Source organism: Nomia melanderi, chromosome 2, assembly GCF_051020985.1.
Source record: "Nomia melanderi isolate GNS246 chromosome 2, iyNomMela1, whole genome shotgun sequence".
Classification (NCBI taxonomy): domain Eukaryota; kingdom Metazoa; phylum Arthropoda; class Insecta; order Hymenoptera; family Halictidae; genus Nomia; species Nomia melanderi.
Genome location: NC_135000.1, coordinates 16,698,614 through 16,713,736, shown reverse-complemented (window position 1 = coordinate 16,713,736; position 15,123 = coordinate 16,698,614). Strand labels below are relative to the sequence as shown.

Sequence of the window (15,123 nt, the reverse complement as noted above, 5' to 3'; positions counted from 1 at the left end):
TATCATTCCTATATAATCAACTATTATACTTAAAAAGAAATATAGGCATAACATATGCTTAGAATTTTTCTCTTTTTCCAATAAATTATTAATGACAAAGTAGCCTTATCGATCAGAGTTGAAAAAGAAATTACAGGCCAAGGGGTAAAGTGTTAACATCTTGAATGGCGCATCATTTTATAAGATAAACTACACGAAATGGAAAAAATATAATATTAAATCATTCGATTGAATTATTATTATTGCACGTTCATCTAGCTGAATATCAGCGCATCAAGTAGCTTTACTTATAATACAGAAATGTGTTCAAATAATCTCCGTTTAATCGAGTAAATTATAGTAGATGACCCCATGGCATTCAACGTGTTAAAAACGAACTAACCTACATACCAAAACACCAATATTTCAATAAGCAAATCACCTATAAACAAATTAACAGAAATCGAAGACGAAATCGAATGATCCATAGAACCATATATCAATCAGAAAATCCCGAACGATCGTTTATTTCCGATAAAATCGTCTGAGCAGCCAGACTGTTACATAAGTGGGTCTCGCAATTACTTGTAATTAATTCATTCCCCGAGGGATCCAGGGTCGATCTAGAAACTTTAATTACCAGTTATCGAGTTTATCGTCTCGATTACATTGTCCCGCTGCCGATCGTGCGACCGCGATCCCACTCGCGCACCGTCTCGATCATTCGATCGGCCGCTCGCGCGCGTGCACTCCGTCCTCTCGTAGATCGTTAGCACGATCTTTGCCAACCCTATCTGTTCTCCCGTGTCTGGTTTCTGTAACACGTGCATTACGTGTAAGCGCATGCACGAAACGCACGCCGGACTTTTCACCTATGTCCCAACACGGGTGCACTGTGCTTGTTCCGTCGCGGGCCCGTCAAACGTTCGCACGTTATGAAACGCGATTTTTCCTGTACCTCCTCCACTGTTTCTTTTCGTTATCGAGCAATTTGCTACGTCCCGGCAACGATCCCTCAACCAGGAATCGATTTCGTAGCTTGCCGGTTTCCGTGTCGGATCACGCTGTTCCTTCGTGCTCGAGATTTGTTCCTCGTTTTACGAGAAGATACATATTAAGGCCCGATAAGTTTCACGTTATATGCGGGGTGGGATTGGATAGACACGTTAGACTACTTTATTGAATTTATTGGCTGACTGTTATGGCTTTATTTTCAATTCCCGCAGAATTAATTGCTTACTGGTTGTACGATGTTGGCGTTGCTTTGCTTTTGATCGGTTATAAATGCAAGCGGACTCGATTGATCGCTTACTGCGGAAACTTGGCACGGGGATTGAATAATTTGCGAATGTATTTCTTGTCTTTAATCGTTGTCTTTTGTAAGATTATTTTGTGAGACCCGTAGGAAATGTTTACCGCGTCCAGTGCCACGTGTACCATATACGGTACACGCCCATTTCTGTAAGAAAATATTTTTAAGGGACACATGGTCATGGATGGTGGCATGCGTTACAAAGCAGCGAGAACATAAAAGAACAATATCAAAATATATAAAAATGATCAAAAACTTGAATATAAAATAATATTTTATTTAAAAAATCAATACAGTTCATAAGCAAAATATAACCGAAATTTCCGTGATACGAAATGTGTTAATGAAAGTTTACAGCGATATATTGAAATTGTTGAATTGGACGTCAGTTTTGAGAAACATTTGTAAAAATAATAGGAAATGATGTCCGGTTTTGGAAAGTTCAAAGAATTGTTTAGTGAACATCGCTTGAATCGCTGTTACGTTACTGGAAACTTTTTGCAAAGCTCTAATGATCCTGCACGCAAGGTTGCATGCATGTGACTCATTGGATTTAAGTGCGTGTACATGGAAAAGTAAATTTAAAAACTCATGTTGGAGAAAATCGATAATAACCGCAAATTACGCAGGACTCAAGAATTTATGTAGGGAATGGTGTTTCAGTAACGTCACGTTCAGTGTTTATGAAAATAGACATGTACTCATAGAAATGACAATAATCAAGTACTCTTGAAGACAAATTTTAACATGCAAAAAGTATTACGAAAAGTAATTAAATGTAACAATAATAATTTCTAATGTTCTTTATTTAAATTACTAATGTTATGTATAATAATTATTATACTCTATGTTAACTTCAAACACAAAAAATATAATATTTGCAATTTATTTAAATAAAATGTGTCAATTTTCAAATGTAGGTCCAAGAATGATGTATAGAATGCGGAAGTCATTATTGAAAAGTAAATTTCGGAGGAGTTTTGAATGCATAGAAAATCGCGAGTAATCGAAGGTTGCGATGGTATCGAAGTCGTTTAGTGAATGCACGTAACCACTATAAGAAACTTAGAGATCGGCACTGCGCAGCCGTAAGCCGTCTAGTGGGGGATCTCTGAAATACGAAATAATTAAATCCTCAGTCATCGTCCGTCTCTTGTCGGAGAGGTTGTGTCGTTGTGACGATCTCGCGTCCTGTTACGTTCGTCTGACATTGGAAAATCCAATCGAGTGATTCAGTCTTTACCAACCGAAATCAGTGTCGTTTTCAATCCATATTTGCGTCAATATTTAATATCGCTCTTTAATAATATTTTTACTAAACAAAAAGAAGAAAAACGTGTTCAATTCAAATTATTATAATTAGTGTCGTCGTTTTATTTACCTTTACGTGTTAAGATTGTAATTGACATGCTTAAAAAGTTTTAAAGAAAAGTGTTCGATATTTAAATAAAGTTCTTGGTGAGAATGAAATTTATTGTGAATTTGGAGTATCAAACTGTGGACTTGGTTTTGCTTGGACAATTTTAAAAAGGTGAGCTATGTTTTTATTATAGGTATAAGACATTTTTTTAGCGGTTAGAATTGACTTTGGATTTTTCTTAAAATTCTTATGTAAAATCATGTTAGAAATAAAATGAAATGTATTTTGTCAATTTTATAATAGATATTTGAGAGTGATTAGGATTGTAAAAGAATTTATAAGTAGACAGATATTTATTAGAGAATTATGTATTTTATTATTGATTATTTTTGTTGTCAACTTTTTCCTCCATTTTACTTTCGCAATTAGGACATCTAACGCAAAACTAATGCAAGGCACAAAATAGCGAATTTATATTACATCGTGTTTGATCTAAATTGCTTCAAATTAAACCCTCTGTTTGAAAAATAAAGACGTATCCGTTAACTTCGAATGGCAGCATCTTCCACCATAATAAAATTTTAATTGCATCTACATTAAATCTTATATCTAATTTTAATTGCATATGTGACAATTACATGTATAAATGGTTCTTTTTCTAACGGATTGGGTGAATCTGTATTAATCTTTACATTTTTATCAAAAAATTTCATTTCAAACAGTGTCAATATTACTTCGATAACACTGATATACATCTTGACAATCGTATATCATACTTCTTATCTAATCTTGCATGCTTGCTCAAATATACAACCCGATAGGCGAATCGGTAGGTGAGATTATGCTTCGGCAATTCCTCGTGGAATTAAAAATCCGTCTAATCTAGTATCCTTGGATGGCTAAATACTTATCTTCGGCAACGTGTCTGACTAAAATGAATGTTTACTAGATAGAGCCGACGTCGATAAACATTGCCAGTGGAAAAATCGCGAACATGTACAAACTGTTGGTCAAAATCCTGCAACTACTACCAACAGGATTTTCCCCATAAAAATAAATCGATATCGAACATTTTTTATGAAAGTTTCATTTTCGTGAACATTAATTTCACTCTAAAATTAAATTTCAATGTTTTAACCATAATTTATATTAATAATTTAAAAAATGTTACCAAAGTCTCTACTTATTTCATTTTCAAAAGAAAAGAGATTTTCAATTACAAATTTAGAAATACCTCAAAATCACAAATAGAAATATTGTTTCACCCTTTGCACTCGAGGATTCCGAAGCAGAACCATTTCAAGTCTATCATTGCAAAGTAAAATTTTGTCATTAAATATATTACAACATTTATGTCTATAATCGATAAAAAACAGTAAAATACCTGTATGATCTTTTATTAAAATTACTTCGACGTGCTGGTAAATCAATGTGAAAAAGCTTTGAGTGCAAAGCGTTAGAACATAATACCATTCACAATAAACTTTTATATTAACAATAAGTTACATCTATGAAACACTCGTAACAAAATAAATACCCAAAAAATACTTAATTTATCCGAAGACACTAACCGCTTCCCATAATCACAATTACCAACGCATCCAGTTACATTCGATGGCACAAATTCTACTCCCCAATTGACATCAATTAAACAATGATCCGCTCGTCGTACACTTAAAACAACTCACAGATCACTGTTTTTTGACTTATTGTACAGGAGATGTTCCCGTGACCTTTCTTACGGTGTTTCACAGGGTACCATGGTATTTCTTGTTTCTTTTTATTCTCTTCCGGGTGAAAGAGCGGGACCCGGTGTCTGTGTGTGTTTTTTTCATACGCAACGTACGGGACACGATGATTGGCCCGGAGCGTTTTGCAACTTTGTCCGCCCTCTCGTTTCTCGAGTACATACATTAAACGCGTTCGCCCGGCGGAGATCGGCCGGTCGGCCTCTCCACCCACGATTAAACGCCGCGGTCCACACTCCTTTTCGTCGCACGCGCCGCGTGTGGTACGCTCGTGACCGGCCATTTCGTAAATTGGATTAACGGTCGTGCAGGCTGGATAATTGACCCGGCTCGTAATTCGTACGTTCGTTCCTCTTGGCCCTTTGTTGCGTGTATCCTCCATTATTCTTCGACCGCTATACATTGGAAACGTGTATACAGTCATTTCTTTCCTTGACCCCACCCCCTGCCACCGATATTTCTGTTAATCATCTTATACGCGAAATTAATCGGTGCTCGTTGAGGGCCATTGAATTGCAAATTCGATGAGCTGGATTCTTCGTGGAACTATATTTTTCGGTGTTTCTGAATGTGGGTGATACATTTTTTAATTGTTCGATAGTTCTGACGTTGATACGTTGCGAACAGTTTTTATGAACGAACTGAAATTTGGATGAATAAGAGAAATATATTTGTTATAATTATAGAAATATTCGTATTAATAATAGAAGTGGGATATAATAATTTGGTATTTTATTAATTGCTTCTGGAGTTTTATTCTCATTTAATTAGATATGAAAAGATCGATATTAAATAGGATAAAGATGGAATGTGAAAAATGTTGTTATGTTAAGTAATAATGTCTATCGTGTTTATTTGGGTTTGATCTTTTAGAAATATGAAATTTCAATAAAGAATCTGATTCTGTTTTGAAAATTTACTTCAATTTGCAAGAATTAGAATATTGTTATTCTAACGCTGTAATAGTACAGTAGGACTCCGTACAACGCAATTAAAAATTTGCTAAAAAATAACTATGAAAATCAGAGTCTTCATACGAAAATAGTACAAGCAAAAGGAGTTGAAGCAGTATCCAGAGGGCGATGTCTGTGGAAAATAACACGAAATCTGCAAAAGAAGTCACTATAACGTGAAACTTTTTAACCACGTTGTAGGGGATCCTACTGTATATCATGAATCAATCTCCATCTTGAGAATCCCAGTGCGTAATTACAGTTTTTACAACATGCTGGATGTTGTTGTATTGAGAAGGATATAAAGTGAAGTGAACGGAGTGTTACTCTGATTGAAATCTGAAACTGTAGCTTCGCGTTGAATGAAACTTGTACAAAGTAAATTGAATGGGGATGTTCATTGTGCTACGAATTACACTCTTGTGTGGTTTAAATAAATATATGTAATTAGAATGTTGATTCATAATGAATTTATTCATGTGACACATTCTTTCCTGTATTCAATAGTATGACTGCATAGCGTAAATTATTTTCGTACTGCAGCGGTTAAAACGATTCGATGCAAAGTAAATTGGTGATTTTCATCATCATAAACGGTTTCCCCCTGCAGCCTAACGATACTATTAAGGCTTCTTCGTAACACAAATTCTTTCATAAATATGACTACATTGAACTTGAAAATTAATGTTTACAGTATACTATACAAACTACCAAATAAGGATCAGTTATCTGAAGCTAATCAACATACCTCTTGAATAGAAACATTGTATATCAGAAAACAATGTATAATTATTAATTTATTATTCAAATAGGTATATTTATTTAACATTATTAAATATAATTAAACATATTTGTTTATCATTATCAAATATCTTAACAGTAGCTCCTTGACTTTGTAAACCTTTCGAAATGTGAACATTCGTTGCGTAATCATTCAACAGCTTACATGTAACAGAAAAATAATATATTATTATTTGGAAAACAAAAAGAATTCAATGAATCGTAGTCCACGGAGTACGTGGATGAAATCAAGTTGCTTTCCTCGAAACCAGAGCTCCTTCTTTACCGACGCAATTCGCTGGTAGTTACGATTCCATAGCTGTTATCCTTGACGAGTTTCTTGTACACGTGCGCGGAAACGTGCCGTCGCGTTTCAGCGTAACAAAAGGAGAACGAAACTTGCATGCAAAAAAATTTCATAGAAATCCGCCGCATGATTGATACGCGTTTGTTTAGAATTCGTACGGCTCCGGCTGTAGCTTTTCAGGTCCGATTTGACTTACGGTAGAGCGTCGGTTGCTACGATGACGCAGCCGAACAGTACCGTTTCGAAAGGTTACCCCGAAACCGAGCAAGCTCGATCGTTTCCTCAAATCAGACGTTGTTCTTCATTCAGACTTACCGTTCACTCGCTGTACGTGAATTCTTCACGCTCGAACCGCTCGTTCGGTAATTAATTCCTAGTTGCTGCTACTGCCGGTATTATTAAAAAGCCCGGGAAGATCGATACGCGATCTTCTCGTTACTGCATTATATAGTATTCTGCATAAATAATCGCATACGATCCGTAGAAAATTTACAAGTTTACTGATTTCTGTATTTTTATGTAATCTTTATATTCCATTTCTTTTACAACGCTTGTGCGGTGGTCAGGATATTACTACGTTGATACTTCCACCACTAAATTAGATAACAGTTAACATTAAATTAATACGTTAAACACTATGTCATTCATCGATGATCGATAGATGCAAAGGGTTAAATTAATTTATAGAAGTTTGTAACAAAAGGCGCAATTGAGAATTTCCTCGAGTTGTATTCAGTTTTAAGTGAACAAACTTTCGAATATAATTCTGTATAGAGACTCGTCATATTACAGTTTCAGGCATACTGACGCTCGACAGCTGAAGACTTGACAAGACTGCAAAATTACCTCGTCACAATAATATTTCTTTAACCCATTTTTGCCGGAATTTCTTTTCTTTTTTCTCTTAACACTAAAAATACCAGATCGGGTCAAAATGCCCTATTCCTGATTTCTTCCTTTTGCAATTATTATATTAAAAAGATAACAGATGTTTCTTTGAGAAATTATTAAAGAAATTGGTTTAGCAATACGCAAACTGAATTGTGAATCAAAGTCTCAATAGATGCACTTTTAAAGTTCCTATAAAGAAATTTCGAAAAGTCACTTTAACTGCTCAGTAGTTTTAATATTAATTTTTACTGCGTAGAGATCAAATAACGTATATTTATTTTCGAAATCAAATTCAAACAGAATACAAATTTTATTCAGATGATAAAATTCTGATACTGTAGAAACCGCTGTTTGCCTACTATGGATGTAGGACGCAAAATAGCCCGACAGCAAAGTGTTAAGCATTATACTCATTTCAAATGGGAACAATTGAAAAAAATTTCTACGATTTCTCAGATAAATCACCTCATAAAAGAGAACTCTTGCATCGGTAACTGCTTTCTGATTGCACGGCAATTTCCAATATGTCTCGTACTTAGTTACCAAGTTCTTTTTCTGGGACTCTACTAGCGATCATTAGTCAATAGACAGAAAAGTAATTAAATCCGTCGTCACTCGGTGAAGCGTTTAATCGGGGTTAGCCTTGTGTTGCAAGGCTCAGCGATGAAAAATTTGCGTACCTGCTCACCACCACCTGTGAAACGGATACAGGCCCTGCCACCGGTTATAGTTCACTTCTCGAGCGGCCCGTTCACGTCGGATTATGCAACGATATTTTCCTTTCCGGGTGTATCGTTGGAATAAAAATATCCTCGTTTCGAGTTACAACACGTCGATGGGGAAACGGTGTTAATATTGACAGCGTTCCGAGCGAGATACAGTTACGCCGTCCGAATGGGGAATGTTACGTGACTCTAATAAAGGGAATCCGTCAAGTGTTCATATTCGTCTCACTTTCTTTCAGTCGGTTCACGTGCAATATCTCGCGTTCGATGAGTTGTAATTTCTCGTTTAGTTCCGACACCGTTGCACGTTGATTCCACGTTGGGATAGATTGAAGGTACTTCCGTAGGATTTACGTAAATTATCACGTTCGCCACCACCGCCGCCGCCATTTATTTCGGTAACGGTCTTTTCGTGGTTGTGATGTTTTAGTAATCGCTGGTGCATTCCCTTTCCATAAAAAATACAGAACATTTAATGAAGAAGAGTTAATTGATTTCCTGAAGCACTTCAAATAACACGAATGGAATTCGTATAACCGGCTTTATGTAAAACGGGAAACCGTGATTGTGCCGATTGTATAACGCAGATAGCGAAGGTGTTGCGAAAACATATCAAAAATATTTGTATCTCGTTTCAGATTTTTTGCATTATGAATTATTCAATTTATGCAATCCGATTTGAATCAGACGAACGAGTTCGGTGTGAATGCATAAAATCTGCAGGTTGGGTTTAGTCAGAAAGTACTATAAGAATATTATGAACGTAATTAATTTTTAAGCAACACAAACTGAAAAGGGTATTAAGATTATTTCTGAATATTTGAAAATTTGAATTCTAATCTGTTGAGTGCATATGCTGTTCAATATTTATATTGTAAGTTTAATGCTTACATTCTCTGGTATCGTAACCGAGTATCAAGATAACATTAACACATTATTAACCGGTCGCAAGTTAACTCGTGCTTACACTTGCATTAGCCATTTCAATTTTTGAAACGGAGGACAATATGAAATATTGCATAAGCAAAACATTCAATGTTATAAAAAATATGTCTAAAGTTTCATTTCAATGAATTATGTAGAAATAAAGTATATTTAATAAATAAAGTATATAAAATTGCCAGTCAGCAATATGTTAAGGGTAGGTTTATAATTTGCAATTTAATTTCAGAAGAATCTATACACACCCTATTTTTCCCTTCTCTTTTCGTCCTTCTCTTTCTGTAACTCTAACTGTGTTCTGTAACTGTTCTCTGACTGGAATGTAAATGTTACACCTTTCTAACCAATGTGGATATGAATAAACAGGATACTTGAAGGAATAAATCAACTTGCAATTAGTTTCTCCTTTTGTTGTTTGATTTCTGGGAGAACGAGAAACTGGAAATAGGATTTATATAAGCATAGTATATCCTACTTGTTTGTCGCAACTTATAACTACCCTTCGCTGCTGATAACGAGTATTCGTCAGGGAAATTCGGAAAGTAATAAATCAACGACCGGAATTTTCATTAGAATTGATTCCAAGAGCAACTGAATGCAAGAGCATTTGAACTTTGACTGAAATCTCTGGGTCAAATCGCGGAGATAAGTAGATTAGAGATCGGTAACATTAATAAAATCCGTGAATGTTCTACCGGTTCTGCAGGAACGTGTCTTTTTGTCTAGTCAATCGTGTCGGTTACGTAACAACCGGTTACGATTTCTTTTCCGGGTAGCCAGCTGACCGAATCGCAGACGTCACTAATCCCAGGGAAAATGTCGTAACAGTAGCATTGTCAGTAGTTTCAGTGCTACAGTCTGGGGGTCTGAACATTTGGACAGAGTGCAGGGTCATTCATTCAACTCTACAACCTCGATTTTCTAGCTACTCCTTCACCAAAACAAAGAAAAGCATACAGAATTATTCCAGACAGAATTATGATGCCATACACTAATATTCTTATTATCCCGTTTATTCATGGTAATAACTTTTGAAACTAAAACCTATCAGAAACACTTTAGTTCAACGATAATATCAGATTTATTATTCATCAAATGATTTATTAAATTATCAGTCCTTTCTTCTGAAAATTGTATGCAAAACTTTGTCTCACTTATTATAGGTTGCAAATTATACGCCAACTGCAAAAGTAAATAAATTAATATTTTAAGAAAATTATATTACCACCAACAAAGAAAAATAACAATACAATACAACCCTAACCTCTCAAAAATATCGATTTTCAACTAATCACTATCAGGTACCAATACAAAAATACGTAACCTAAAACAGAAGAACACAAGCAACGCTGAAATGAAACGCCATTACCGAGGCAATATAAATACATAAACCATCGGCATACAATGTAACCACCTTAAACGCTTGTAAAGCCCTTATATAAATAGCTCGCGAAACATTATGCAAAGCCGAGTCTCCCCGAACAAGTTAATGAAACCGCAGAACCACTCGGGGCCATTATTTACGCCGGCGAGCGATCTCGCGTGGCATCAAATAAAACCGAGATCCTATTAAAACCGTCATAAAGGTTTTAACTTTTATTTCGTTCACGTGCGTCGCTCGGGTGTCGGACGAGGGTGCGCACGAAATCGACTTATAAGTACTTGTAAATGCGCCGATAATGCGGCGCGGCTCGTGGTCCGAAGGACAGGATTCAGCGGGAGATAGTTCGCCGCTATTAAATTTAACTGTGACGCGTAATTCGAGCGAATTTCCATAATTACACGACGCTGCACGCCCGATGTTAAATGAATCAATGTCGAATCCGCGGCCGCGACGTTGAAATCGCCAGGATCCCGCGGAGAGTCTCGCAGCTGGTCGTCCTTGCGCCGCGTACGCGAGAGACGCAACAGCTCCACCTACGTGTTCTCCGTTGCCTCTCAAATGTCACGTAGAAAGGCCGCGTTACTCGCCGAGAACATCGTGAATATGTTGGGCCCGCACCTGTGCGATTTAATCCTCTCCCTCCAACCACGGCATCGCCACCTCACCTTTAACACTCTATCGGTTAAACCTCCACCGGCCGTAATTAGGTTCGACGAACAGCAATTTACTAATGGCCCCATAAAATTGGAATATAAAACGCGATACGTAGACCGCGTAAATTGCCCACGTACATTTATTAAATTGTATCCTTGCCAAGGCACCGTGAACATTCCGATATAAATATGCCGTTTAATTCGCGGCGCGGCCGGCTGGTTGCTTGGAATTTTATTGGCCGATATTGAAATAGTTCGAGTGGAGCTGTCGTTTTTGATATGGGAATTTTAAATGGATCGGCTTCTTGTGATTTTGACGGGTTGATTGGGGAAGGACTAGTTTTCAGGATGGTTTTAAGTATTGGGGTGGAAGTGTTGTGATTGTATGTGTTTCGGTATTTTGTAATTATGAAGTGATAGTTTTTAGTGAATAATTCGTGTCCTCAGTTTTGTAGCTTTCGATGATAAACATGATAAACATCATGTTTGTGAGAAATGAAATTTTGTGCAGAATTTAGAGTAACTATGACAAATATGAGAAGTCGTATTAGTTCTTTTATGTTAATTGTCTCGTGTATTTTTGTTTTAGGTGAGTGCCATGGTGCCTCGTACCCAAACCGATAAGTTGTTATTGGTTTTAACATGGTATATTATGGCTTCTGGTATCTGTAAGTATTTAATGATAAAAAGGTCCATATTTACACTCAGTACAAGAGATTCATTTACTATAAAGTAACGTAGGAATTAATCAACTACCTTAAAATCAGGGTTACAGCAGTAGCCATCTGCTTGGATGATGGAATACTTTCGTCTTTTTCTATATTTTGAGATAAAAGAAAATCAAATTCAAATGATTCATTCCACATAAGTATTAATATAATTTTTATATAAATTTTACGTTAAAGGAAATGAACAGCACAATTGTACATTCACATCACGTAATTTTCTCAATAACGTTGCTTTTATTTACAAACCTATTGCCAAGAATTTTTTCATTGCTGTAAAACAACGAATTCCTTTTCGAAAAGTCGATAGATTGCGTTGTTTATTGGCAAAGCTCATTAATATGTCTCGTTTGTACGCGACGTGTCACCTCGCCGCATGCCTTCCATACGCGTTGAATACAAAATTATTCACACTCTCATAACTGGCGACGTAAGATCGAATATCCTTTCAAATCTGAGCTATAAAGCTGTCAGTGTCGCATTAATGTTTCAGACACGCGTAATGATCTATGCTGTTTCGTTGCTTGCTGTTTAGTTGATTCGCGGTCACGCTAATCACGGTTTCCATTGTTCGATCGTTGAAAATTCATTGCCAGTTAACGCATTCACTACCACGGTGGTCTCTAGCGATCGGTTCTACAGCCAGATAAAAACATTCAGTTCTACTTATGTAATAGTCCTTGTGATTTTACTAATGTATTTAAAAGTAGAATAACAGTTATCGTTGCTTTGTCTTTGAATAATTTTCTTTCTTTTCTATCGCATACATTATAAATGTTTAGTAATTTGGAATATCATTTTCAATTTGTTCGCATAAAAATATTTGATAAACTTGTCTTTACGTTTATTCTAAATAGTTAAAACTGAAATGCATATAATCTATTATACCAAATAAAATATACAAATTTTACTTTGAATATAGATTTTCGGCAGTAACCATATTAAATTATTTCTTAGAAAGTATCAAAATGAAATCAATATTCATTGACAAATAATTAAACCGTAGATATTGCAAAAAGCCAATATCAATCGATTAACACGAAACCGGTTGTTTCAGTAATACATCTAATAACATCCTTTTGCAATACCAACATCTTTATGGAGGTGCCATAAATTTATATTACTGACTATTCTAAATAAATAATAGCATATAACACAACCATTGTGCCACATAACACCGTTGCGTGTGTACAAATAAAATCGCTAGTCCTGTAAGTGCTAACTTCTCCTCAGTGTCCATCAATCAGACTTTGAAATTAATTTTTCGTGTCACATAAAGGGGAAAAAAGGAACGTAATGATCCATTAGAAGCGAATTAAATGGCCATGATTCAACTGGAAGTCCCCCATAAGCGACGTTAATTATCGCAATTCTGAAACAATTACCGTAATTATGTGTAGTAAGATAATCAAATGCGTAGCCAAGCAAAGGGGGATAATGGTCATTTCTGTTGGGGGGGACCATCGTGGCAGAGGTTTATTTTTGCCTTTAACAGCCGTAGCAACAGGAACATGAATGGAAGGAAACGATAGGCAAATTGCCAAAATGGTGTCCATTAATAGCCTTACGAAGGTGGAGAAGCTGGAAGGGTTCAATCACGGTACGTCGGCGTCCAGGAACGTCATTCTACTGTTCCGCTCGATTAATTGAAATTTATTCCGTACGTCTTAATTTGCCTCGTATTTTCTTGAATTATCGAACCTGCACGGCGCACGCAATCAGCTGAAACTGCTAGAAATATAAATCCGATCATTCTTACCGTTAGAATTCGCCGCGATCTCGTTAGCCGTTCTTTTTCATTTTCGAATGTTGGGCAATTACTCTGTATATCCTTTACTTTTGCGCTCATTATGCACGATCGTTTCGTGTTTAGCCATACCTTGACGGTCGCATTGTACCTATCAGTTTCATGGATAAATATCAAGCAAGAGTAGTTCATAATACATTGAGAAGAAATAATAGCGCGTGTTTGCTTGTGTTTTAATAAATTCACTCGAGTTCCAGGATCGAGAACAATGTTGCACCCATTTCTGCAACGCTTATGTAAATATCTTATTTTACATATATGATCAAAAACATTTCTTTATACATTCTCTTTGAATAATCGTTTAAATAAGTACACGTAATATTAAATACAATTCTATTAAAACGTCTATTCGTAAGTTCCCTCTGCTACGTCTTACGAATACTAATCTGTATAACAGGAATGGGCAACAAGTCGACCGCGAACCAATTTTTTGTCGATCACAGCCAATAAAATATGTTGGTTTAACCTTTTGCAGTCAAATGCCGCCATAATGGAGACCTCGAGCTTTAATATCTAAATTCGAAAGTTGCAAATCAATAATTTAATTATTCAAATAACAAACAATTGATATATACTTTTCTCTTTTTTTAGTATTTATGATTCCGATAAATAACTCAGCTGTTCTACGAAAAAGCTTTTCAAAAGTTTAAAAAATTCTCGTCCGCAAAGGGTTAACACTCTCTCCCCTATTGTCACTTATTAGTACACAAGACATAAGTACGAATGTGTTAAATATGTCAGGATTTTAGTAAGTAGATCGGGACAAGTTTTCAAGAAAAAACATCGATCATACATATATATATATATATAAACAGAAGTCGGCCCCGTTCCCCAGCATATAAAACAAATTCGAATATTAACGCAGCACCGTGCAAAAATAATATTCCTCGTTTTGCTGAAATTCTACACCCAAGGGATAATCGTTAAGATGAAATGGTGTGCTCTAAACGTGTGCTCTTTCAGCGGTGACCGTCTAAAAGCGAATCGTGACACAAAGCAGAGAATGTCCTCTCGAATTACACGACTGTCGAAATCCCCCGAAATATCGAACGTATCTCCCGAAAAGCCGGTGATAATTATAGAAGATGGAGAGACCCGCTTAACCAGAGTGTGGCGATCGCGCAGAATTCGGCGCCTTCGGGCGCGTTTGGTGGCCAAGGGGATATTCCAAGCGGAATATCAACGATCTTTACGACCCCTACGCGCCCAAGGGGATTCAGGGTGAAACACTCTAATGCCAAAAATATATCCGCGGCAAGGCGTACGCTGTCTCCATGGTCTTACTCGTATTTCGGTCTAGGGTAATGCACGGAAACGCGCCGTTCGTAAACACGTGTCCGCCATCTGCTTGTATTCGAATTTTTTCGCGCGACCCGGACCTTGAAACTCGTCACACATCTAGAGCCACGCTGCGTCAACGATCGCGAACACATCGATGGAAGAAAAACGGTCGGGTTGCATCAGACGTGGTGTAAGAACGATTTGTTTAAGACCTGGCAACCTTGTTCGCGGCGCGTGGGCGTACTATTATTGCGGAAATGGTAGGTGTTGAGTTGT

At 36.6% G+C, this 15,123-nt stretch overlaps 1 protein-coding gene and 1 long non-coding RNA gene across 7 annotated transcripts in view; both read left to right on the top strand.

Moving 5' to 3' along the window:
* LOC143174283 (uncharacterized) overlaps positions 1-11,833 on the top strand; it is a 111,633-nt gene extending 99,800 nt beyond the window's left edge. The window contains exon 2 of the long non-coding RNA XR_012998108.1: positions 11,624-11,833. This is a non-coding gene — a long non-coding RNA (uncharacterized LOC143174283). The remainder of the gene's footprint in view (positions 1-11,623) is intronic.
* The window catches only part of smash (smallish), a 201,797-nt gene that overhangs the window by 104,781 nt on the left and 81,893 nt on the right, over positions 1-15,123 (top strand). Inside the window, exon 1 of one of the 6 annotated variants that reach the window (XM_076365262.1) lies at positions 2,430-2,822. The exons of the other annotated variants lie outside the window; for them this stretch is intronic. The gene's annotated coding sequence lies outside the window, so the exon portion shown is untranslated. Of the gene's footprint in view, positions 1-2,429; positions 2,823-15,123 lie in introns of those variants that run through there. 6 annotated transcript variants of the gene reach the window in all.